This window comes from Schistocerca nitens, chromosome 2 (assembly GCF_023898315.1).
Source record: "Schistocerca nitens isolate TAMUIC-IGC-003100 chromosome 2, iqSchNite1.1, whole genome shotgun sequence".
In the NCBI taxonomy this organism is placed as follows: domain Eukaryota; kingdom Metazoa; phylum Arthropoda; class Insecta; order Orthoptera; family Acrididae; genus Schistocerca; species Schistocerca nitens.
This window is the reverse complement of record NC_064615.1, coordinates 319,567,787-319,592,917: the sequence shown is the minus strand read 5'-3', so window position 1 is coordinate 319,592,917 and position 25,131 is coordinate 319,567,787. Positions and strand designations below refer to the sequence as shown.

General features: G+C 45.0%; 1 protein-coding gene across 1 annotated transcript in view; it reads left to right on the top strand.

Moving 5' to 3' along the window:
• Positions 1-5,899: 5,899 nt before the first annotated feature.
• Positions 5,900-25,131, top strand: part of LOC126236100 (sialin) — a 415,633-nt gene continuing 396,401 nt past the window's right edge. Inside the window, exon 1 of the mRNA XM_049945170.1 lies at positions 5,900-6,005. The gene's annotated coding sequence lies outside the window, so the exon portion shown is untranslated. The remainder of the gene's footprint in view (positions 6,006-25,131) is intronic.

Here is a 25,131-nt window from a genome sequence, read left to right as displayed (position 1 = left end):
ACACTATAATACTCGATGTTATGTAAACATAAGTGTGAGGGATGAGTTTGTTAGATTGACTTAATCTATAGAGCAACTTCCACTACTTGCTGTAAGATATTTTGCTCTTTTCTCTTTTAAGTTATGTAATTCACATGTAAAGATTCTGCTACCGAGTAGAAACAGTGATCAAATAAGAATGATCTTAAGGTTTTACTAAAAAGGGGGATTGATGAAATAACTTTTATCTTTTGCTGAGAACTACTGTAAATTTGTGTGGCACTACATGTAATGGAACTATTATAATCCGATGTCCTTATTGATTGGACGTGTTACTTTCCTTTTTGGCTAATTTTCACGGATATTGAAGTTTTTATTTATATATACTGCAGACAGAACAACCTGACTAGCATATGGACAAGGGAGAAAAGCACGTTTTAAAAGAGCTGATATGGGAATTTTACGCCCGTCCATTTCATAAACAATGTTATTTACGAGCAAGATATGGCCGACAACTGCCACTGGAGCGCGTTGCGATCGCGTATACCACGCTGGGGCCCACCCACGTACGCACAAGTCGCATCGTCTCCGAGCTTTCAGCAGCACGTTGTACTCGGCACGCTCAACGTTGACGTGCGACAGCAAGGTCCGTGTGCGACTATGGCTGGGTGTAAATGTATTAACTTGTTGTAATACACTCATCATCATACTCAGTGTTCTGCCAAGAGGCAGGTTTTCACATGGTAGTCCTCCAGGTTGTCCGGTCTTCTGCCATCCTCTTCAGGTCTGCATAATTTCCTCTTCCCTTTAAGTCGTCTATCATCTTGTATCTCCTTCTTCCACTCAGTCTACTCCCACAAACCAATCTTTCCAAAGCATCTACTAGCAAGCACTCCCTTCTCAATGAATGTCCCAACCAGTTCTTTTTCATTTCTCTTACAACCTTCAGCAGACATCTTCTCTCACCAACCCTTTCCAATACTCTTTCATTACTCACTCTTTCCATCCAGCTTATTCTCTCCATTCTTCTCCACATCCACATCTCAAATGCTTCTAACCTTTTTTCATCCTCTCGTCTCAGTGTCCATGTTTCTGCCCCATATAGTGCCACACTCCAGACGAAACATTTGCCAAGCCTTTTCCTTAGTCCTTTATATAATTTGCCACATATGAGTCTCCTCTTTCTGTTGAATGCCTCCTTCGCTACGGCAATTCGAGTTTTCACCTCCTGGTGACATCTCAAGTCTTCAGTTACTGTGCTTCCGAGATATTTAAATTCACTTACTTGGCTAATCGTAGATTGTCGTGTTTTAATATTGGACGGTCTGCGCTTTGTACTGATGACCATACTCTTTGTTTTTGCTGTGTTTATTTGCATCCCATATTCCACACAAGCTTCATTCAGATCTTTGAGTATGTTATTCACTGTCCGCTCACTTTCTGCCACTAATACCATGTCATCAGCAAATCTTATACATTCTATGCTCTGTCCACCAATACAGATTCCTCTTTCCCGATCTAAGCTTTTCGCAATAATCTCTTCAAGGTATACGTTAAATAACAGTGGGGAAAGGCAACAACCTTGTCTAACACCTCATCCAATGCTGCTTCCTTCCGACATTTCATTTTCAATCCTTATCCTTACTTTCTGGTGTGAATATAAATTCTGTATCTGTCGTCTCTCTTTCCAATCTACTCCTTTCCTCTTCAAAATATCCATCAGCTTGTTCCACTGAACTCTGCCAAAAGCCTTTTCTAAATCTATAAAAACAGCGAAGATTTCTCTACCCTTTTCCATATATCTTTCCCTATAGTTCTTAGCAGGCCAATAGCATCTCTTGTTCCTTTTCCTCTTCTAAATCCGAACTGCTCCTCTGCAATCCCTCTATCCAGCTTGCCATATAACCTTCTATTCAACACTCTCAGCAAGACTTTAGCTGCATGAGAAATTAGACTGGTGGTCCGGTGCTCTTCACATTTTTTAGTGTTTCTCTTTTTCTCTATTGGTATCATAACTGTTGCAACGAAGTCGTCAGGCCATTCCCCTTTGTCATATATCTCGTTACAGAGGTAGACTATTTCTTTTCTTGCCTTGTTTCCCAGACTCTTCAACAGTTCTGCTGGCAAATCATCAATTCCACACGCCTTCCTATTCATCATCTCCTTCAGCGCCTTTTCTACTTCTGCTTCCAAGATGGAAAATCCCTTTCCATTTTCCGGCACGTATTGCTCCTCTTCAACCTTAATTTCGCTTTGCATTTCATCCCCCTTATACAGACATTCAATGTATTCTTGCCATCTGTTCAAAAGCTCCTGTGGTTCTTCTGCTAGAGTACCATCCGCTCTTTCTGTTTCCATGTTATTCCTCTTTCTTTTACATTCAAAAACTATCTCACTAGCCAGTCTATACATCATTTCATACTTTCCCTCTCTCTCTCCATTTTCTCTATTTCGTCGTATTTCTGCTTCATCCATTTTTCTCTTGCTTCTTCAGTTTCTCTTCTTAATTCTAAATTCTCTTCTTAATCCTAATACACTAATGAAAAAATATCGCGATAACAAAACACAATGTAGGATAATGGAACTTCGGGAATGCATGTGTCTAGGTAATATATTTAAGTGATTAACATGACAAGATCACTGGTTAGTGTAAGAGCGAGATACGCCATTACAAATGTGAAATGCTGATACATTTATAGTCGGTGTACCCACCAGAATGTTGAATGCAGGCATGCTATTGTGTTGTACGGGTGCCGGATGTCGCTTTGTGTGATGGAGTTCCATGCCTGTTGCACGTGGTCAGTCAATACAGGGACGGTTAATGCTGGTTGTGGATGGCGCTGTAGTTGTCATCCGGTGATGTTCCGTATGTGCTCGACGGGCGTTCGAGCAGGCCAGGGCGACATGTCGACACACTGTAGAGCATGTTGGATTACAACAGCAGTATGTGGGCGAGCGTTAACCTGCTGGAAAACATCCCTCTAATGCTATTCATGAACGGAAGCACAGAAGGTCGAATCACCAGAGTGACGTACATATTTGCAATCATAGCGCGTGGGATAACCACGACAGTGCTCTTGCTGTCATACGATGTCGCACCGCAGACTATAATTCCAGTTGTAGGTCCAGCGTGTCTAGTATGCAGACAGGTTGGTTGCAGGCCCTCTGCTGCCCTCCTACTAACCAAAACACGGTTATCACTGGCGACGAGGTCCGCCCCCAGTAGCTGAGTGGTCAGCACGACAGAATATCAATCCTAGGGGGCCCGGGTTCCATTCCCGGCTGGGTCGGAGATTTTCTCCACTCAGGGACTGGGTGTTGTGTTGTTCTAATCATCATCATTTCATCCCCATCGACGCGCAAGTCGCCGAAGTGGCGTCAAATCGAAAGACTTACACCAGGCGAATGGTCTACCAGACGGGAGGCCCTAGTCACACACACTGGCGACGAGGCAGAAGCCGGTGTCACCAAAAAACGCAACAGACCTCCACGCTGCCCTCCATTGAGCTATCGTTTGACACCACTGAAGACGCAAATGATTTTGTTTGGTGCCAGTTGAATGCACGCAGCACGGCCGTCTGGCTCGAAGCTTTCCTTAAAGTAACAGATTTATAACAGTTCAAAAAAATGGTTCAAATGGCTCTGAGCACTATGGGACTTAACTTCTGAGGTCATCAGTCCCCTAGAACTTAGAACTACTTAAACCTAACCTAAGGACATCACACACACCCATGCCCGAGGCAGGATTCGAACCAGCGACCGTAGCGATCGCGCGGTTCCAGACTGGAGCGCCTAGAACCGCTCGGCCACCGCGGCCGGCTATAACAGTTCGTTGTGGCACTGTGGCGCAAACTGTTGCTCAAATTGCTGCTGCAGATGCATTACGTTGCGCAAACCCATACCCCGAACACGACGGTCTTCTCTCGGTTGTGCCACGTGGCCGTACGGAAACCAGTCTTCTTGATACCGTACATTGTCGTGACCACCGCTGCCATCAATCATGTACAGTGGCTACATTCCGTCAAGCCTTTCTGCAACATCGTAAAAGGAACATCCATCTACATCTACATGGATACTCTGCAAATCACATTTAGGTGCCTGGCAGAGGGTTCATCGAACCACCTTCACAATTCTCTAGCCGGCCGCGGTGGTCTAGCGGTTCTAGGCGCTCAGTCCGGAACCGCGCGACTGCTACGGTCGCAGGTTCGAATCCTGCCTCGGGCATGGATGTGTGTGATGTCCTTAGGTTAGTTAGGTTTAAGTAGTTCTAAGTTCTAGGAGACTGATGACCACAGATGTTAAGTCCCATAGTGCTCAGAGCCATTTGAACCATTTTGAACCACAATTCTCTATTATTCCAATCTCGTATAGCGGGCGGTAAGAATAAACACCTATATCTTTCCGTACGAGCTCTGATTTTTCCATATTTTATCGTGGTGATCGTTCCGTCCTATGTAGATCGGTGGCAACAAAATATTTTCGCATTCGGTGGAGAAAGTTGGTGATTGGAATTTCGCAAGAAGATTCCGTCGCAACGAAAATCGCCTTTCTTTTAATGATTTACAGTCCAAATCCGTTATCATTTCTGTGACACTCTCTCCCATATTTCGCGATAATACAAAACATGCTGCCTTTCTTTGAACTTTTTCGATGTACTCAGTCAATCCAGCTTCCCGTAGCCCTACTACACGACCTCGTTCAAATTCAGTGAGTGCCTTAAAGGCACTCTGGACTAACATCAACTCACCACGTTCAATCTCCAACGTAACTAATGCCCACGACTGTTACAGCATGTACTTAAAGTAAACCTGATTTGTGTCCTCATAGTGGCGCTACTAGCGCCACTCTAATGCGATTGGCGCGAAATTTGAAAAGACGTTAGCTTTCGGATGTAGAAACAACCCTGTCAACTTTCGTTTATGTCGCACAACTCCTTCTTGGTGCTGCGACTTTTTTCCATCAGTATAGCACGGAAAAGCATTTTTTTTTTAATTTTTGGGCACAGTTAGGCGTTTCTTTTCAGAATGGAGCTGTACTCGCCTTTTTTTATATAGGCCTATATATATGCGAAAATTTTCACTTAAACACAATACAGGTAATTAACAGTTATATATATTTCTGACTTAGCCAGTGCCCATTCAAAGTCGGAATCCAAGAGAAGGATGGAAACCAGTAGTTTGTGTGTGTGAAATCTTATGGGACTTAACTGCTAAGGTCTTCAGTCCCTAAGCTCACACACTACTTAACCTAAATTATCCTAAGGACAAACACACACACCCGTGCCCGAGGGAGGACTCGAACCTCCGCTGGGACCAGCCGACTGCAGCGCAACAGACCGTTCGGCTAATCCCGCGCGGCAAAAAAACAGTAGTTTCTTTAGTTGCGTCTGGTCTTGTTGTGGGTCGTGCTTCCGTTGGCTGGCACATTACTTTCGCGCACAACGGAACTCGCTCACGCTGACGATTTCGTATCAAGTGAGGCCACAGCATGCGGTTATCGCTGCGTTTAAATGGGTTAACTTGTTCTAATATATCACTGCTGACATAGATTTTCGGTGAGAGTCTTTTCCTCGGACTGCCACGTCCTTAGAAACAAACAGCTTTCTGCACGTCAAATCTTTTGACAGCAAGTGGCGATGAAAATATCCACGCGGTACTGACCTGTGAAATGCCTGCCAGTGAGGCAGACCTTTTAAAACTCGTCGCAGATTAAATGCCGCCCCGGCAGGACTTGTGAAACGCTGTGAAAGTTCAGGGCTGGGCAGCCCGCGCCCTAAATTAAGACCCGGGGCTACGGCCATTAATCCGCCACGCGTGTTTGTTTTGGGTGCGGACGCCGAGGTGCGTTCGCCGGCCGCGTGGCGGCGCCACCGGCGTGGCGGGAGGGGTAGACGCGGCGTGTTTGCCGCGGCCAGCTGGCACGCGCCACAGTACACTATAGCAGCGCGCCGCGACCGGAACAGCTGCGGAGCACGCCACAGCTCCGGACACACAGCGACGGCAGCCCGCCCCCACAGCCCACCACAGGTAAGCGCTGGAGAGTCGCGAGCAGCACCCGCGGATGCCGTAACTTTGTCCTGTCTCATTTAGTGAACGACGAAAATTTCTTCGCTACTGAAAAGCGAGTGTATAGCGGCTGTCCGCCTGTTTCGGAGGACCACGTGTGGAGTCTTCTGACGCTTCAGTTCTCGTTTCAGACATGACGCGGCTGCAGGCTGAGAAACCTCTGAACTCAATGGAATCATTTATACGGCTTTACGACGGTACAACAGTTTCTTCGGAGTATACGTTTTGGTCATTGTATGGCACGAGTTGAAATTATGTGTCCGACCGACCCGCGGACGTCTCTACACGGCTACACTAGCGCGTGCCACGGGCCAATTGAAAGCTGCAATCTGTTCTCCATTCAGTTATTTCCTCGGTAATATCTACATCTGTATACAAACTCCGCAAACCACATATTCCACTCGCAAATAGAGCGAGGGGAAAACGACTGGCCGGCCAGAGTGGCCGTGCGGTTCTAGGCGCTAGTCTGGAACCGCGAAACCGCTACGGTCGCAGGTTCGAATCCTGCCTCGGGCATGGATGTGTGTGATGTCCTTAGGTTAGTTAGGTTTAAGTAGTTCTAAGTTCTAGCGGACTGATGACCTCAGAAGTTGAGTCCCATAGTGCTCAGAGCCATTTTAACCATTTTTTGAAAACGACTGTCTAAAAGCCTCTGTACGAGCTCTCTCGCATTTTATCTTCATGGTCCCTACGCGAAACGTACGTTGGCGGCAGTAAAATCGTTCTACAGTCAGCCTCATTGCCGGTTTTCTAAATTCGCGCAACAGTGCCTTGCGGAAAGAGCGTCGTCTTCCATCCAAGCATTCACATTTAAGTTGGCGATGCATCTCCGTAATATGTGCATGCTGATTGAACCTACCGATAATATATCTAGCAGCACACGCTTCTGAATTGCTTAGACGGCGCCCTTCAGTCAAACCTGATGCGTATCACAAACAATCGAACAGTATTCAAGAATGCGTCGCACAGGTCTTCTATACGCTCTCTCCTTTATGGATGGGCTACATTTCCCCACAATTCTCGCAATGAAATGGAGTGTTCAGCTTCCTTACTACCAACCTGACGTGCTCATTCCATTCCATATCGCTTTGCAGCGATATTTAATGACTGTGTCAAGCTGCACCCTACTAATGTTGTATTCGAACGTTGATGATGATGAGTCCCATACTTCACTAGGCAAGGTCCTATTGGAGGTGGTTTGCCATTGCCTTCCTCCGACCGTAATGGGGATGAATGATGATGATAAAGACGACACAACAACACCCAGTCATCTCGAGGCAGGAAAAATTCCTGACACCGCCGGGAATCGAACCCTGGACCCCGTGCTCGGGAAGCGAGAACGCTACCGCGAGACCAGTAGCTGTTACTCCTTCTCATCCGCTTTATTTTACATTTTTGTACATTTCGAGCAATTTGCGAGCATACCATCAACTAGAAATTTTGTCTAAGTCGTCTTGTACAAAAAAAAAAAAAAAAAAAAAAATGGTTCAAATGGCTCTGAGCACTATGGGACTTAACATCTGTGGTCATTAGTCCCCTAGAACTTAGAACTACTCAAACCTAACTAACCTAAGGACATCACACACATCCATGCCTGAGGCAGGATTCGAACCTGCGACCGTAGCAGTCCCGCGGTTCCGGACGGAGCGCCTAGAACCGCTAGACCACCGCGGCCGGCCGTCTTGTACATTCCAAACGTTTTCTTCATGCAGTTGTCAGCAGTGGAAATACAATTTAGTGAAACTTTTATATTCCTCCAGTCACTCGACGACACCTTCCCATATGCCACAGAGTTTTGTCTGCAGAGAAAAGGCCGCGCGGGATTAGCCGACGCCGGCACGGTAGCTCAGCGTGTTCGGTCAGAGAGCCGGTTGGCCTCTGTAATAAAAAACTGAGTGGAAGGATCAACCACCGAACTTGAACAGGATGTCTTGCGACGTCCGCAACGACCAAATACAACGATAAAAAAATATAAAAAAGGCGGTCTACGACGCTGCAGTCATGGACTGTGTGGCTGGTCCCGGCGGAGGTTCGAGTCCTCCCTCGGGCATGGGTGTGTGTGTTTGTCCTTAGGATAATTTAGGTTAAGTAGTGTGTAAGCTTAGGGACTGATGACCTTAGCAGTCAATTCCCATAAGATTTCACATACATTTGAACATTTTTTTCTTTTTTTTTAAGAGAAAACAAAATTTTCCGCAATATCCATTCGCCCAGAGGTGCTACTGTCATTCCATCGTAGGGCAGCCTCTGTGATATTTGGAAGAAGCGGCGAAGGAAGATTAGAAATGGAGCGCAAGATCGAATTGGAAAAGGGCATAGAACAAAACGGAATATTATATTTTCGAAAAAAACACTGCAGCAAATGCCTCGAGCGATTTTCGATTTTGGTCAACCACAGAAAGCCAGACGGCGATTTCAAGCTCGTTTCTCTTGAATGCGAGTCCAAAGTCTTGGTCACTGCGGCATACCGCGCGATGTGATTGGGCAAAGGCGTGTGACCAACTGAATGAATGTGTACGAGCAGCAATATCTTTGTATGGGTCCTTTAGGTACGTCACGATAGTGTACGAGGTAGCGCACAGTCGGCAAAAGCGATGCATCTGAGTTCGACTCTCGGGCCGACATATTATTTTAACTATACGCTGTAGTGATTTACGCAGCTTATACGGACGCACACATCACATTCAGCAGTCGTGAGGATGTGTAACAATATTAATAATGACCGTGTGTAATTCAGTTCGCAGGCTTCCACGAACACTTATTTTGAATAACATTATTTTGGGTGTTAGGTAGTGTCATCGTAAAACACTAAAGCAACTAAATTGCCAACGTTTCGACCGACTTGCTGCCCTCCTCTTCTGGCCTGAACAGCAACCCTTAGTGTTTTACAATGACGCGGCGTAACACCCAAAATAATTTTATTCAATATGTATAGTTCTTTTATGACTATAAATTGCTTTACTTGTCTGTAGGTATTGAGTCAAAAGTTCACGTATATGTAAGAACCTTCCGCCATTTTCTGCTGACCATGTGGTGTAAATATTTAAAAACCATTTTTAAAAAATCACATATGACGTGACAATCACGTAATGATGAAACTGAATTCGCTCTTTGATACATCAAAGCTGTGGTTTTAAAATGTAGACCTTAGGGCAATTGCTATGAATATGAAAAAAAAGTATGATAATTTATTGTGTGTAAAATAAAATTACTTACATTTTATTAAACTAGGGTGTTTACTGCTGCTCTATCTACATTATTGAGTTCAAATGGTTCAAATGGCTCTGAGCACTATGGGACTCAACTGCTGTGGTCATAAGTCCCCTAGAACTTAGAACTAGTTAAACCTAACTAACCTAAGGACAGCACACAACACCCAGCCATTACGAGGCAGAGAAAATCCCTGACCCCGCCGGGAATCGAACCCGGGAACCCGGGCGTGGGAAGCGAGAACGCTACCGCACGACCACGAGATGCGGGCCATTATTGAGTATATTGTCAATTAATATAAATTAAATATTTTAGTTTCTGCTTCTAGGTTGGTTGTAAGGTTTAGCGAAAAGAGCATAAAGTTGTATTGCGGAAATAAGACATAGATACAACGACTCGGAATTTAGTTTGGAAGCGTTTCCATTGCAAATTTTTTTCTCAGAATCTGAAGTAAATTTTTCATTGTGCATAACGTAGATCTGAGGATAGAGGTGTTTACATTAGAAAATCATTCACAAATGTAAAGTTCGCTGTAGAAAGTGGTCGAAGACCCTCCACAAAAGCAGCTATAATGTAATCCACATAATTAGACCAGAGTACCATATGTTTGACGACGACATCGGCGTTCGCAAACCTGAATGAGTCACAACCATTAATTATGTAGATTCTAGGAGTATTCGGGAGGACGACGGTTGAGATCCGCGTCCGACCGTCATCACTTAGGTTTCTCGCGATTTCCCTAAACGCTCCACGAAAATGCTGGGATGGTTCCTTTCAAAGGATATCGCCGGTATCTCTCTCCATCCTGGAAACAATCCGAGCTTGTGCTCCGCCTCCAGTGACCTCGTTGTCAAAAAAAATGGCTCTGAGCACTATGGGACTCAACTGCTGAGGTCATTAGTCCCCTAGAACTTAGAACTAGTTAAACCTAACTAACCTAAGGACATCACAAACATCCATGCCCGAGGCAGGATTCGAACCTGCGACCGTAGCGGTCTCGCGGTTCCAGACTGCAGCGCCTTTAACCGCACGGCCACTTCGGCCGGCCCGACCTCGTTGTCGACAGGACTTTGAAACCTAATCTTCTCTCTTCCTTCTTTCTAGGAGTATTTAGGGATGTCCAGGCTCTTTTATGGACACATGATAACTGCGCCCAGAGAAATTTACGCCCATGCGAACACTTGCGAAATTTGCGCCTAAAATCCCTCTAAACTCCCAGCACCCTGAGAGTTCTCGTCCACCGTGGACGCTCCCTCACACGCACAGAAATGGTGCCGTGCCTCCCTATCCGAGCAGCCTTGGCGCCGCCAAGCAACTGACCAACAGCATGAACATCCTGCTGCCGGTAGAGGAGCTCCACCAATGGTTGGCATAACATTCTACGACACGCCTTCTTAAACACGCATATTCCATTGGTTCTACTGGTTTAACATTTGAATCAAATGGTTCAAATGGCTCTGAGCACTATGCGACTTAACTTCTGAGGTCATCAGTCGCCTAGAACTTAGAACTAATTAAACCTAACTAACCTAAGGACATCACACACATCCATGCCCGAGGCAGAATTCGAACCTGCGCCCGTAGCGGTCGCTCGGTTCCAGACTGTAGCGCCCAGAACCGCACGGCCACTCCGGCCGGCCTTAACATTTGAATCCTGTTTTTTGCTACTTCTATGATGCATGCTCTGTCCTAACATGAAAATTCAAGTTATGCATAGTGACATTTTTGTTTTTCTTGATATCACATATGTTGAAACCTCCTGGCAGATTAAAACTGTGTGCCGGATCGAGACTCAAACTCGGGACCTTTGCCTTTCGCGGGCAAGTGCTCTACCATCTGAGCTACCCAAGCACGACTCACGCCCCGCCCTCACAGCTTTACTTCCGCCAGTACCTCGTCTCCTACTCTCCAAACTTCACAGAAGCTCTCCTGCGAACCTTGCAGAACTAGCACTCCTGGAAGAAAGGATATTGCGGAGACATGGCTTAGCCACAGCCTGGGGGATGTTTCCAGAATGAGATTTTCACTCTGCAGCGGAGTGTGCGCTGATATGAAACTTCCTGGCAGATTAAAACTGTGTGCCGAACCGAGACTTGAACTCGGAACCTTTGGTTTTCGCGGGCAAGTGCTCTACCATCTGAGCTACTCGGTCCAGCACACAGTTTTAATCTCCCAGGAAGTTTAATATCAGCGCCCACTCCGCTGCAGAGTGAAAATCTCATTCTGGAAACATCCCCCAGGCTGTGGCTCAGCCATGTCTCCTCAATATTCTTTCTTCCAGGAGTGCTTGTTCTGCAAGGTTCGCAGGAGAGCTTCTGTAAAGTTTGGAAAGTAGGAGACGAAGTACTGGTGGAAGTAAAGCTGTGAGGACGGGGCGTGAGTGCACGCTTGGGTAGCTCAGATGGTAGAGCACTTGCCCGCGAAAGGCAAAGGTTCCGAGTAAAAGTCTCGGTTCCGCACACAGTTTTACTCTGCCAGGACGTTTCATATCAGCGCACACTCCGCTGCAGAGTGAAAATCTCGTTCTGATTACATATGTTGTTTAATGATTCGTACTCTGTCGTTTTAAAATATATCTTACTTGACATACAATATCATAATCTGTACTGCTATTTATAAATTTGTTGTTTAACGTGGTTACCAAAAATCTCGGAAAGTGATTGACCGGCTTGCTTCAAGTTTTCACTCGATACTCTAATATACACTCATGTGGGCATAAGGTATACAATGTTTTAAATAGCAATCTACAGGTTTTCTGTTAAAACCGACTGCGAGAAAGAAAATTCTGTACTGTGCTCTGCTGTGAATATGTGTGGTTTTGGTTTGTTTCTCGCAGACAGTTTTAACTACGATACTAGCGCATTTAAACCATTAGAGAAATTGTTACTCCCATACAGATTTTTCTCATATGTACACAGTGACTAAAAAGTCCATTAACATTTTAAAACACACCAACTCATACAATAATGTAGGTAGAGACGTAAAAATTGACACGCATGCCGGAAATGACATAGAGTTTTATTGAAACCAAAAACGAGCGACAATGGCGTCGGACAGCTACACGCCCGTGACGCCGCATGGAAATCTTGACGGGAGAGAGGTACGCCGACATGTTGCAGAATAGCATAACTCCTAGCCTGCTGGAAGGTTTCATCCAGGATGGCTCTCTACCCCTCACTGGTGCACGTGTGAAAGATCTCTTGCGCCCATCGTTTGGTGAGGATCGCGTGCTGAACCGTCAATTCTGTTACGTTTGGCCTTCCAGGTCCCCAGACATCAATCCGTGTCCTTATTGATTGTGCGGTTATCTGAAATTGCAAGTCTACTGCGATCGTCCGACGTCATTAGAGATGCTGAAAGACATAATCTGACAGCAATTTCTCACCATATCTACTGATATGCTGTACAGTGCTGTTCGCACATTGTCCACCAACTAGAGCCATTGTTGATTAATGAAGGCCGATATGTTGAGCAGTCGTTCTAAGGAACATATTCTTTTCTAAAAATCAGTTGTTATGCTAATTATTGCTTTTGTACCGTAACGCCATCTGTTGGTCATTAATGCACTTTTCTTTGGTTTCAGCAAAGCCCCATATCATTTCAAGGACGTCAGCTTTTACCTCTCTTCCTATGTTATTCCATGAAGTGTTGAATTTTCAGATGTTAACGGACTTTTGGGTCAGCCCCTATTTTAAAACAAAAACTATATCAGAACGAACTGCTCTTGTGTTTTCATCCTTGTAGACGGTTTTAATAGGAAACGGGAAAGTTGTATTTATGGCTTATCGGCTTATGATTAGAATACTGCTACAGAATCTGAATAGTCCGAAACTACTCGTATGTAAGCCTATCAATTCACATAGTCAAATCGTGCTGAACACTAGTTGAAGCTGCTATTCTCACAGATCCAGCAGCAGAAGAGGTGTCTCTGATGTCCCCGTATACCAATGATGCCAAACGACTTACCTATTCGTTTTCAACGATTTCAATTCCCAATCAAGATTTCGTTTGCAATAACAATAAACAAGGTTCGAGGTCAGATAGAGCGGTAAGACGATAGTGAGACGAAGGGGGGGGGGGGGGGGACACATAACACATAGGGTGCAGGTGAAAGGGTGTGGGTATATGAATGTAGGGAGGAGTGTATGGACAGAGAGAGGGGGAGCTAGCTATGCACAGGCAGAAGGGAGAAAAGGAGGGGATGAACAAAGAGAGAATGGAGGAGAAGATGGCAGAGTGAAAGAGGGGGGGGGGGGGGGGTAGGAATTTAGTATGTATATCCAATTCACATACATATTTAGCAACTGACAAGCATCATCGGGTTCACTAGTGATCATGTATCTTCCACTTGGCAGTAACAACAATAATATGCAAAATTACAATTATAGTGAAAAGTTGTCATACTTTGAAGTCATAAATGGAGGACGTGTGCATGTAACGCTAAGAGTGGGAAGAAAAGCTACATACAGCATATACCACCTATATATGTGCCTACCCCTGACGTTTTAGTTGTGACAACGCATATTATATACATTATATGTATCACATGCTGTACCACGGGGATGGAAAGTATTTTATTTTATATTTATTGTGAAGTATGGTTCAAATGGCTCTGAGCACTATGCGACTTAACTTCTGAGGTCTTCAGTCCCCTAGAACTTAGAACTAATTAAACCTAACTAACCTAAGGACATCACACACATCCATACCCGATGCAATATTCGAACCTGCGACCGTAGCGGCCGCTCGGCTCCAGACTGTAGCGCCTAGAACCGCACGGCCACTCCGGCCGGCTATTGTGAAGTATGCTTTGCAAGTGAAGGACATACTAGGTTTAAATTCCGGGCTTGTAGATACGTTTATATGCTGTGGTTTCAGAAGATTTGCTGACTGGTAAAAATTTTGTGACTGCGTCCGACGGAAAACAATATATATACTTCCGATTGTAAAATTTTTACTTTCGGTTGTAAGATTTTGGCATTGTAGTTTTTGTTCGAGCTTCTCTGGTCATCTTCATCAGCTGAAACACTTCGCCCTCTCCTGGCCGCAGTTTTTACTGGGATCAGTTTACAGGACACCACATCGTAATCATAAAAAATTGCCTAAGTAACATAACTCTCCAATGAACCACATCACTAAAAATATGCAAATGTCGCATGACATTGTTGGCTGGATTCAAAGGTTCGGGGCTCAGTCCTGAACAGGGTGGGTTCAACTGCCAGTCGGAGGGTTCTTCCTCCGCACATATTGACTCCTGTTTCCGTGCGGATATGCGGCAGTTGTGCCGTATGTGTATTTGGATGTGTAGGTGAGTCTGATGGATGCGTGTATAATGTAGTGTTATGTTTGTGTTGTATGACGACGATGAGGGAAGGGAGAGGGTGGCAGCACATAGCCTGTTACTTTAGAATAGTAGCAAGGGAGCCGTCGAGTTTAACCCACGTCCGGCAGACGGATCACGTTCGACAGTGTCATATGATCTAGCTTAATGAGACATGCAGAGAGGTTTGGAATTTGAACCAGGACACTGACGCAAAGACTGTGATCAGTACATTACGTCACCACCTCTCCTACCCTTGCCAGCAAAATACCGGCGATTAAAATTTCAGCCCCCATCATGATTCGAACCGGCGTGCCTCGCCAGTATAGAGCGTCGTCGGCTGCGGATGTGGGTGAAAAGATTACTGATGAAATCCTCGTTCGTGCGACCAGCCTCTAAGTGTTGTTCTCTAGTGTGCAACCTTTATCACGTGTGATTCACGAAAGGTATGTAGTAATTCAGAGAGCTGCGTGGTTCGCTGGCGACTTCTTTAGCCGCCACTCAGAGCATCACGGCAATTCTCGAAAATCTCAGCGTGAGATGCTACTGGGAAGACGTGCCTCACACAAGGACATACCTTGAAATTCAGAGGGTCCATTCGAAGACGAGCAAGGAAAAACGTTACTCCCTCCAAAAATATTTCGCATGCTTACCGTGAAATTAAAGTTTGTGTGGATGTTTGCAAGCTGCAGTTGTTCCCGCTGGCCGTCTGCAATGGAACAGGAAAGTGATAATCACGCCACTCCCGCCGCCAATCGCGACGCACGGCAGTTAGCAGGGAGCAGATGTTTTCCTACTGCGAAGTGATGACCAAATCAGAGTGACGGAAGTAGCAGCAGCAATGAAACGCCGCCAGGCGCGCTTGGTTGAGCCACGCCAGGCACTGGCGCCAGTGTAGGTGTGGTGCCACTGGACCACTGGAGGCTGCCGTGGCCAGCAGCCAGGAGGGAGTGGCTAGCCCACCGTCTGCGTGAGGGGAATCTGGAACGTGGGGCGCCGGCTGTGCGGTCTGGCTTCGCAGCCGGATGCGCTGTTCCAGACACACTAAACGGGACAGTTATGCGGCTGTGGACCTTCGGAACATCTATTACCGCCTCTCCTATTTCGTCCTCTCTCTCTGTCCATCTCTTCACCTCCCCCTCTGGTGCCGCCTCAACAGGTTAAGGACTGGACATGGTTGTTGTAACTACTTCAGGTACAAATGGGGCTGGATCAGTTGACCAATGTGTAAATGTAATGAAGAAGAGCAGACAATTGAACGTCTAGTCCAACGCTGTCCACTTCATTGATACCCTGCAATTCCCGACGACTCGTTCACTCCCACACCCAGCTTAATTGGTTGAAAAACACGGACTTTTAGGTTTAATCTTGTCTTATATCATATGTATATTGTATAAAATCACTTGTCGCATATCGTATGTATATTGTATAAAATCACCATACGTTTAAATAAAAACCCTCCCCCTCCCACCTCTCCCTTTTTTTCCATATTCTCCTTCTCCCTTTCTCTGTCCACCTGTTCTATCCTCCATTCTCTGTCTTCTCCTGCCCCTCGCTCTGTACGTCTCCACCTCTCCCTCTGTCCAACTGCTCCTCCCTCGTCTCTTTGTCCAACTCCTTCTCTCCCACTTCTCTGCCCATTTCCTCCTCTTCCCTTTCTCTCCCCTTCTCCACGTTATCACCCCAAAGTATTTCTTTCTAGACAGTAAGTAACATGTGTACCAAGTTTGGTTGAAATCAGTCCAGTGGCTTAGGAGAAGATGTTGAACATACATACATACATATATACATACATACTCGTACATACATACACTAATACCTCACTTATATTCCATGAGATTTCAGTATTGCAGCAGGAAACGTCGACATTTTGCTGCGAATATTCAACCATCTTCTAGTGAACTGAAGATGACCGGGTGGTTGTTAGCCAAAATGTCGTGGCAAGACGTCGACATTATTCGACATTATACGGCTGAAAGACCGAAGCCTCATGGAATACTAATTACGCAGGGTAAAATAAAAAAATCACGACAGACTTGTATTGTATTGTATTGTAATAATTGTAATAAGCGATATGTACGTTCCCTTCCTAGCACGTAGAGAAGTAGGCAAAATGGAAAAAAAATCCCTAATACGTCAAATATATTACACTTGCTTTAAAGAATCGGTCTCCCATGTGGAGAACGCGTCGCACAATATTATAATTTTGCAGGTATACTGTCTTCAAAATGTATTGCGAATAGCATTGGTATTAAAGAAGTGATACATTGAAACCTTGCATCCGTGGTCTGGGGAGCGTCTTTGATTCATAATCAAAACGTCTTCGGTCCCGGGTTCTAATCTCAGCATTGGCGGCCGAAGACGTCGGCATAAGAAGTCACCCTCATTCTGCCAACGGCCATGTCAGAGAGGGCGGAGGAGCGGAGAGAGGTTCAGGGCACTCTCTTGTCCTAGGGGTGGGAAACTACCCCTAAAGGCGGAAGAATCAGCAATGATCAACGGCATGAGGATGCAGAAGGCAATAGAAACCACTACATTAAAGACACTTAACTTGTTTCTACAGGACATGTGGCCTGTAGTTGATGAAGTGTCATGATGATCCCTCCATTGGCAGAAGATTTCGGAATAGTCCCCCATCCGGATCTCCGGGAGGGGACCGCCAAGGGGGAGGTTACCATGGGAAAAAGATTGAATAATCACTTAAGGATAACGTTCTACTAGTCGGGGCTTGGAATGTCAGAACTTGAACGTGTTAGGGAAACTAGAAAATCTGAAAAGGGAAATGCAAAGGCTCAATCTAGATATAGTAGGGGTCGGTGAAGTGAAGTGGAAAGAAGACAAGGATTTCTGGTCAGATAAGTAATATCAACAGCAGCAGAAAATGGTATTACGGGAGTAGGATTCGTTATGAGTAGGAAGGTAGGGCAGAGAAAATGTGTTACTGTGAACAGTTCAGTGACAGGGTGGTTCTTATCAGAATCGACAGCAAACCAAAACCGACAACGGTAGCTCAGGTATACATGCCGACGCCGCAAGCTGAACATGAAGAGATAGAGAAAGTGTATGAGGCTATTGAAAGAGTAATACAGCATGTACAGGGGGATGAAAATCTTAGTCATTGGGGCTGGAATGCAGTTGTAGGGGAAGGAGTAGAAGAAAAGGTTACAGGAGAATATGGGCTTGGGACAAGGTATGAGAGAGGAGAGACTAATTGAGTTCTGTAACAAGTTTCAGCTAGTAATAGCGAATAATCTGTTCAAGAATCACAAGAGGAGGAGGTATACTTGTAAAAGGCCGGAGGATACGGGAAGATTTCATGTAGATTGCATCATGGTCAGACAGAGATTCCGAAATCAGGTACTGCATTGTAAGGCGTACCCAGGAGCAGATATAGACTCAGATCACAATATAGTAGTGATGAACAGGCTCAAGTTTAAGACATTAGTCAGGAAGAATCAATACGCAAAGAAGTGGGATACGGAAGTACTAAGGAATGACGAGATACGGTTGAAGTTCTCTAAGGCTATAGATACAGCAATAAGGAATAGCTCAGTAGGAAGTACAGTTGAAGAGGAATGGGCTTCTCTAAAAAGGGCTATCACAGAAGTTGGGAAGGAAAACATAGGTACAAAGAAGATAACTGAAAAGAAACTATGGGTAACAAAAGAAATACTTCAGTTGATCGATGAAATGAGGAAGTGCAGCCGGCCGCTGTGGTTCAAATGGCTCTGAGCACTATGGGACTCAACTGCTGAGGTCATTAGTCCCCTAGAACTTAGAACTAGTTAAACCTAAGGACATCACAAACATCCATGCCCGAGGCAGGATTCGAACCTGCGACCGTAGCGGTCTTGCGGTTCCAGACTGCAGCCGGCCGCTGTGGCCGAGTGGTTCTACGCGCTACAGTCTGGAACCGCGCGATTGCTACGGTCGCAGGTTCGAATCCTGCCTCGGGCATGGATGTGTGTGATGTCCTTAGGTTAGTTAGGTTTAAGTAGCTGTAAGTTCTAGGGGACTGATGACGTCAGATGTTAAGTCCCATAGTGCTCAGAGCTGCTTCTCGTGCAAAAGCACGTTGTATAGCAGATTCATTGCCCCGTGTTTCCTCCACTCCGAGCTTGTGCTCCGTCTCTGATAATCTCTTTGTCGACGGAACGTTACACTCTAATCGTGCTTCCTTAAGTCGTTAACACACGGATTGTGCCTTCCTTCGAACTGGACTCGCATTCGGGAGGACGACGGTTCAATCCCGTCCCCAGCCATCCTGATTTAGGTTTTCCGTGATTTCCCTAAATCGTTTCAGGCAAATGCCGGGATGGTTCCTTTGAAAGGGCACGGCCGATTTCCTTCCCAATCCTTCCCTAACCCGAGCTTGCGCTCCGTCTCTAATGACCTCGTTGTCGACGGGACGTTAAACACTAACCACCACCACCACCTTCCTTCGAACGTCAACGTGGAGCGTACCGATTGTAACGTGCTGCTGGCCCCATCAGCAAAGACGCGACATGTGCCTGTGGTACGTGTGCCTTTAATGTTGTATACGCGATCGCAGCGCGCTCCAGCGACAGTTGTCGGCTGTATCTGGCTCGCAAATCACACTGTTCACGAAACTGACGGACGTAAAATCCCTGCTTTAGCTGTCTTAAAACGTACATTTCCTCCGTTGTCCATATTCCCTCGTTGTTCTGTCTGTTGTATACACAACTAAAAACTTCGGTATCCACGAACATGTTATAAGCCAAATGGGAAAGTACCATATCCAGTCAGTAAGTTCGTCGGCTTATTAAAGTGCCATTACAAATAGTACGGCACAAATTTACAATAGTCGTCCGCGTGAGATAAAACTTATTTCATCATTCTCACCTTTTAGTAAAATCCTAAGGCCATGCTTACCTGAACTGTTCAGTAGAAGAATCTTTACAACACGAGAAATACGAAACGTAAAACAAGGAAGTGCAAATTATCTTTCGGCAAGTAGTGCAAGCTGTCTAGTAGATTATACCAATCGAACAAACGTACTCCTCAGAAAGAGCGCAATTATATTTATATAACATTTAATATTATTGAATGTACTTTTAATAAACTAATAAGAAAGTATTAAAAAGAGAGAAGGTTAATTAAAAAAATTGATTAAGTTGTTGGAAACAGTGATGTGATCATTGACTTACCACCTCCCCCCTCCTCCTCCCCCACTCCTGTCCCTCCCCATAGTCATTCTCGTGTGATACTACGAGTTTTTACAGATTGTTTTTACGTTTGTCAATATTATTTCTATGTCCATTGTAAGTCATGCATCACATTCATGAGCTGTCTTCTACAGATAACGCCATAGGAAAGAGTTAGCTGACGCCTTAACGATTTACCCAGATCTTATCGCTCGCGTCCACTGCCACCTCGAGGTCGCCGAGCTGTCGCGGCGCTCGACTTCAGCAGAGCTGGTTTGAATACGACGCCGTGGCGCCTCAATATGTGCGAAACTGTTCCAAAGTTACAGCGCGCGTGGGAGTGGGTGGGCGTACAGGCCGTACCGACGGATTGCACTTCCACCACACAGCCTAGCTTTACCGACAAGACTTCTTATTTTCACTACCGCAAAATAGCACGTATCTTTTATGCAAAATATTATAAATTACTATCACAAATATAAAATGTACAACTTATCTTTAAAACTGGCAGCGCAGCACACTGCTTGCCTCCCCCCCCCCCCCACAAAAAAAAAAATGTGTGTGAAATCTTATGGGACATAACTGCTAAGTTCATCAGTCCCTAAGCTTACACACAACTGAATCTAACTTAACTTAACCTAAATTATTCTAAGTACAAACAAACACACACACACACACACACACACACACCCATGCCCGAGAGAGTACTCGAACCTCCGCTGGGATCAGCCGCACAATCCATGACTAGAGCGCCTTAGACCGCCTTTTTTTCTTCATTCTGTTCAATACAGTTCGTTACGTTTGGTCTGAGCGGACGTCACAAGTTGATCGTTGATTCCTCGACTCAGTTTTTCATTACAGAGAACACGCAGTCCTCTGACCGAACACGCTGAGCTACCGTGCCGACGTCCGCTCGGCTAATCCCGCGCACTGCTTACCCCGGTGAAGCACTTGTGCTAGAGTGGGATAGGCTGGAGCTGATATGCGTTCCTTTTGCGTACTCCACTAAAAATAAATCACGAAGTTGATATTTTTCCATAATTCAGTAGCAACACTGTCAAAAAAAAATTGTTCAAATGGCTCTGAGCACTATGGCACTTAAATTCTGAGGTCATCAGTCCCCTAGAACTTAGAACTAATTAAACCTAACTAACCTAAGGACAACATACACATCCATTCCCGAGGCAGGATTCGAACCTGCGGCCTAAGCGGTCTCGCGGTTTCAGACAGAAGCGTCTAGAACCGCTCGGCCACCCCGGCTGGCCAACACTGTCTTTTTCACGGTAACTTCTATTTATTTGTCTATTATAGCGCACTATGTTAAAGCATAGATGAGTAGCATGTGTATGTAACGTGTAAGGTTGTTGAAAGTGTTTTGGCAAGACATCTGCCGATAAAGTACGCATATAACTACATCGGTATTGCACATTTTGTTCAGAAGTGAAACATAATATAGTATTTTACAGGTCTACGAAGCAGAACTTCTCGTCTCGTTTTATTGAAATACCTAAATTGTTTAACTGCTTTAATACCTCCTACGCGCTACGAGGATGAGTGGCCATCTGTTTCCTGAAGACTCTGTACGATGTAAACCAAAATTAACTGTCCCCTTTTTCCGTATTCCACAGGTAGCTGACCGACATAATTCTGTTCGTATTATTTTACTAGGTTGTGAAGTTAGTTCTTCACACGCTTTTCTTTTCCAATTATTCCGCATAACATGTGATTCAATAATCCTAGCACTTCTGCTTTCACGATCGCGGGTGTCTCTTAAATACACTATTTCACACGTTTCCGCATTAGTTTGTATAGTTGAGACACAATTCTACTCGGTACACCTCCACGAAATGTCACCTGTCCTTATTTTACGCTACTTTCCATATTTAAAATTGTCCTTAATAATACAGTACACTCCACGATTCGTAATAGTTTTTATGAAGTCCATTCTTTAAACGCTTTACCTGACAATAAATACATAAATACGCTTCGATTTCACTGTCGAGGCCTCGTTCCAACTACCTGCGTAAAGTAGTAACTTCCAACTGCGTACATAGATGCCTAACACACAACCGAATACAGCATGGAGCCTTCCAAACTCGTGTAGCCCTATCTCAATAGCTTTAGCCTGCGGCCATAGAGTCGACACACAATCTTCGATCTAGCACCATCTACAAGCAGCAATAGTTATATATGCAGAATGGCATGAAACTAACGCAGAGGTGCAAAACTTAGTATGTAATTACAACATTAACTTTGCGATATTGAAATTTTATCCTTTAAGTCCGCCCCCGGTAGCTGAGTGGTCAGCGCGACAGACCGTCAATCCTCAGGGCCCGGGTTCGATTCCCGGCTGGGTCGGAGGTTTTCTCCGCTCAGGGACTGGGTGTTGTGTTGTCCTAATCATCATCATTTCATCCCTATCGACGCGCAAGTCGTCGAAGTGGCGTCAAATCGAAAGACGTGCACCAGGCGAGCGGTCTACCAGACGGGGGGCCATCGTCACACGACATTTCATTTCATTTTTTATCCTTTAAGATAATGAAAAATTATTTTTTTCGTTAATAAAAATTAATGTTTTCGAAATTTCTTTCAAGTTTTTGTGCATTTGGTATCCAACCCCGGCAGAAACGTCTTCTTGTACTGGTAATCAGCACAGGGATCGCAAAAGTAGGTTACTTGGTTACACCGTCGGATAGTTTCATGAAGACATGGCGCCCCGTTAGCGCTCGCACGGCGCTCATCTATACTGACAATGAAACTGTAAAACTGTGATGTCTGTCAGTTTGTCTGAACACACTAATCTCCAAAATAGCGAGACGAATTTTCATGGAGTTTTGACTGCCGATTTTAGCGCAGCTTGGAGCAATGTATAGGTTTCATTTCATCAAAATCGGACTAAGAAAAGAAGATATCTTAATTTGAAGTTTGGTAAATGCGAAACTATTTTTGTCTAGTTCCTTTACACACCTAAACCGCTGAACCGATCTGGTATGGAAATAGCTCGAACGCCGAGGCAGAACATAAGCTACTTTAGAAAATGTGTCGTACAAGATTTTTATTGACCTGTAGAATACTGCGCGAATTATGGAAATATATTTATTCTTTGAAAAATCTATTTCAAACTACGAGGATCACTCAAAAAGAAAAATACAGTTTTCATTCTGCATGTGTGAAAGTTTTACAGTGTGTAGATACATCCTTCCCGCTAATTTCCAAACTTAGTTCAACCTGTTCCCGTAAGTGGCGCCGTCACAGCATGTCTTCAAGATGGCTGCTACACTTGACGTTCATCAGTAGCAACGTGCTGTCATAGAATTCCTGTGCTGTGAAAACGAGACAGTGGGAAACATACACAAGAGGTTGAAAAAGGTGTATGTAGAGGCTGCTGTCGATCGCAATACAGTTAGTCAGTGGGCAAGCAGGTTACGTGATGAAAGCGGGCACGGCAATATTGAGGATTGTCCTCGCAGGAGCAGGCCTCGTACTGCACACACTCCAGACAATGTGCAGAGAGTTAACGAATTGGTGACTGCTGACAGACGCATCACAGTGAACGAATTGTCACGCTATATTGGGATAGGGGAAGGAAGTGTTTGCAGAATACTGAAAGTGTTGGCGTTAAAAAAGGTTTGTGCCAGGTGGGTTCCTAGGATGTTGACGGTGGCTCACAAAGAAACAAGAAAAACGGTATGCAGCGAACTTTTGGAACAGTACGAGAATGGTGGAGATGAATTTCTTGGAAGAATTGTGACAGGTGATGAAACATGGCTCCACCATTTTTCACCAGAGACGAAGAGGCAAACAATGGAGTGGAATCATTCAAATTCACCCAAGGGAAAAAAAAAATGCAAAACCACACTTTCTGCTGTTATAGCTACGGTGTTTTTCGATTCTGTAGGACACTTGCTACTGGACATCATACCAAGTGGAACCACCATAAATTCTGATGCATATGTAAATGACACTGAAGAAACTTCAAGCTCGACTGAGTCGTGTTCGACCACATCGGCAAAAGCAGGATGTTTTGCTGTTGCACGGCCACATGTCAGTCAAAAAACCATGGAAGCGATCACAAAACTCGGATGGACAACACTGAAACACCCGTCTTACAGTCCTGACTTGGCTCCATGTGACTATCATCTCTTTGGGAAACTGAAAGACTCTCTTCGTGGAACAAGGTTTGAAGATGATGACTCCCTTGTGCACGCTGCCAAACAGCGGCTCCAACAGGTTGGTCCAGAATTTTACCGTGCGGGTATACAGGCGCTGGTTCCAAGATGGCGTAAGGCAGTTGAGAGGGATGGAAATTATGTGGAGAAATGAAAATATTGTTCCTAAAGGATGTATCTACACACTGTAAAACTTTCAAACGTGTAGAATAAAAGGTGGATTTAAAAAAAAAGTGCATTTCTTTTGGAGTGACCCTCGTATATAATACTTGCGAAAATGCCTTTACTGGTTGCTACGTTCCATATAACACTATTCAACATAATGAAAAGAATACTTACCCAATCGTTGACGCATTTAATCCATGGTCGTGCGGTAGCGTTCTCGCTTCCCACGCCCGGGTTCCCGGGTTCGATTCCCGGCGGGGTCAGGGATTTTCTCTGCCTCGTGATGGCTGGGTGTTGTGTGCTGTCCTTAGGTTAGTTAGGTTTAAGTAGTTCTAAGTTCTAGGGGACTTATGACCACAGCAGTTGAGTCCCATAGTGTTCAGAGCCATTTGAACCATTTAATCCATGCGTCAATAATATAACACGTGAGAAAGTAACTGTTACGTTTGTACGACTATAGCGCTAAATCAGTTCCGATGAAATTTGGTATGGAGATAGCTTGATCTCTGAGGACGAACACAGGCTACGTTAGAAAGTAGAAAGGAAAGAAAAGTTGACACTTCAGTGTCAGGTCGAGGACGGAACACATTTTTTTTTACACCAGTGAACATAAACCGTCTAAAATAATTAAATTTGTTGCATAATGCACACATTGTACAATGAATAGCTGCTTCAGTAGCACAGTGCACAGATGCGCGCTCCTGCCCACGCCTCTCCGCGTGCACCGCCCAGTGACAACGATGTATGCGTGACACGCCGTAGTCTGTTGGTGTAGTCGGAATGGGGGAGGGGGGAGGGCATCCAACATCATGCTACGCTTGCCCGAATAAGCAGATACTAGAGAGCAGCTGACATTATTGCACGTAAAACAGCTTACTTACTTACCATCGCTCACCGTAACAAGCATACTGATATGCGTGCATAGCCACGCTGAACAACTAGTGTGGAATAAGAATGCTGAGCCAACGAGTAAGTGACAGAGATTAAAACGTTTCTACCATTCGGAATGTGGAATCAGTCGATTGCGGGTCTGCAAGATTATGTTCGTCTCTAGCAAC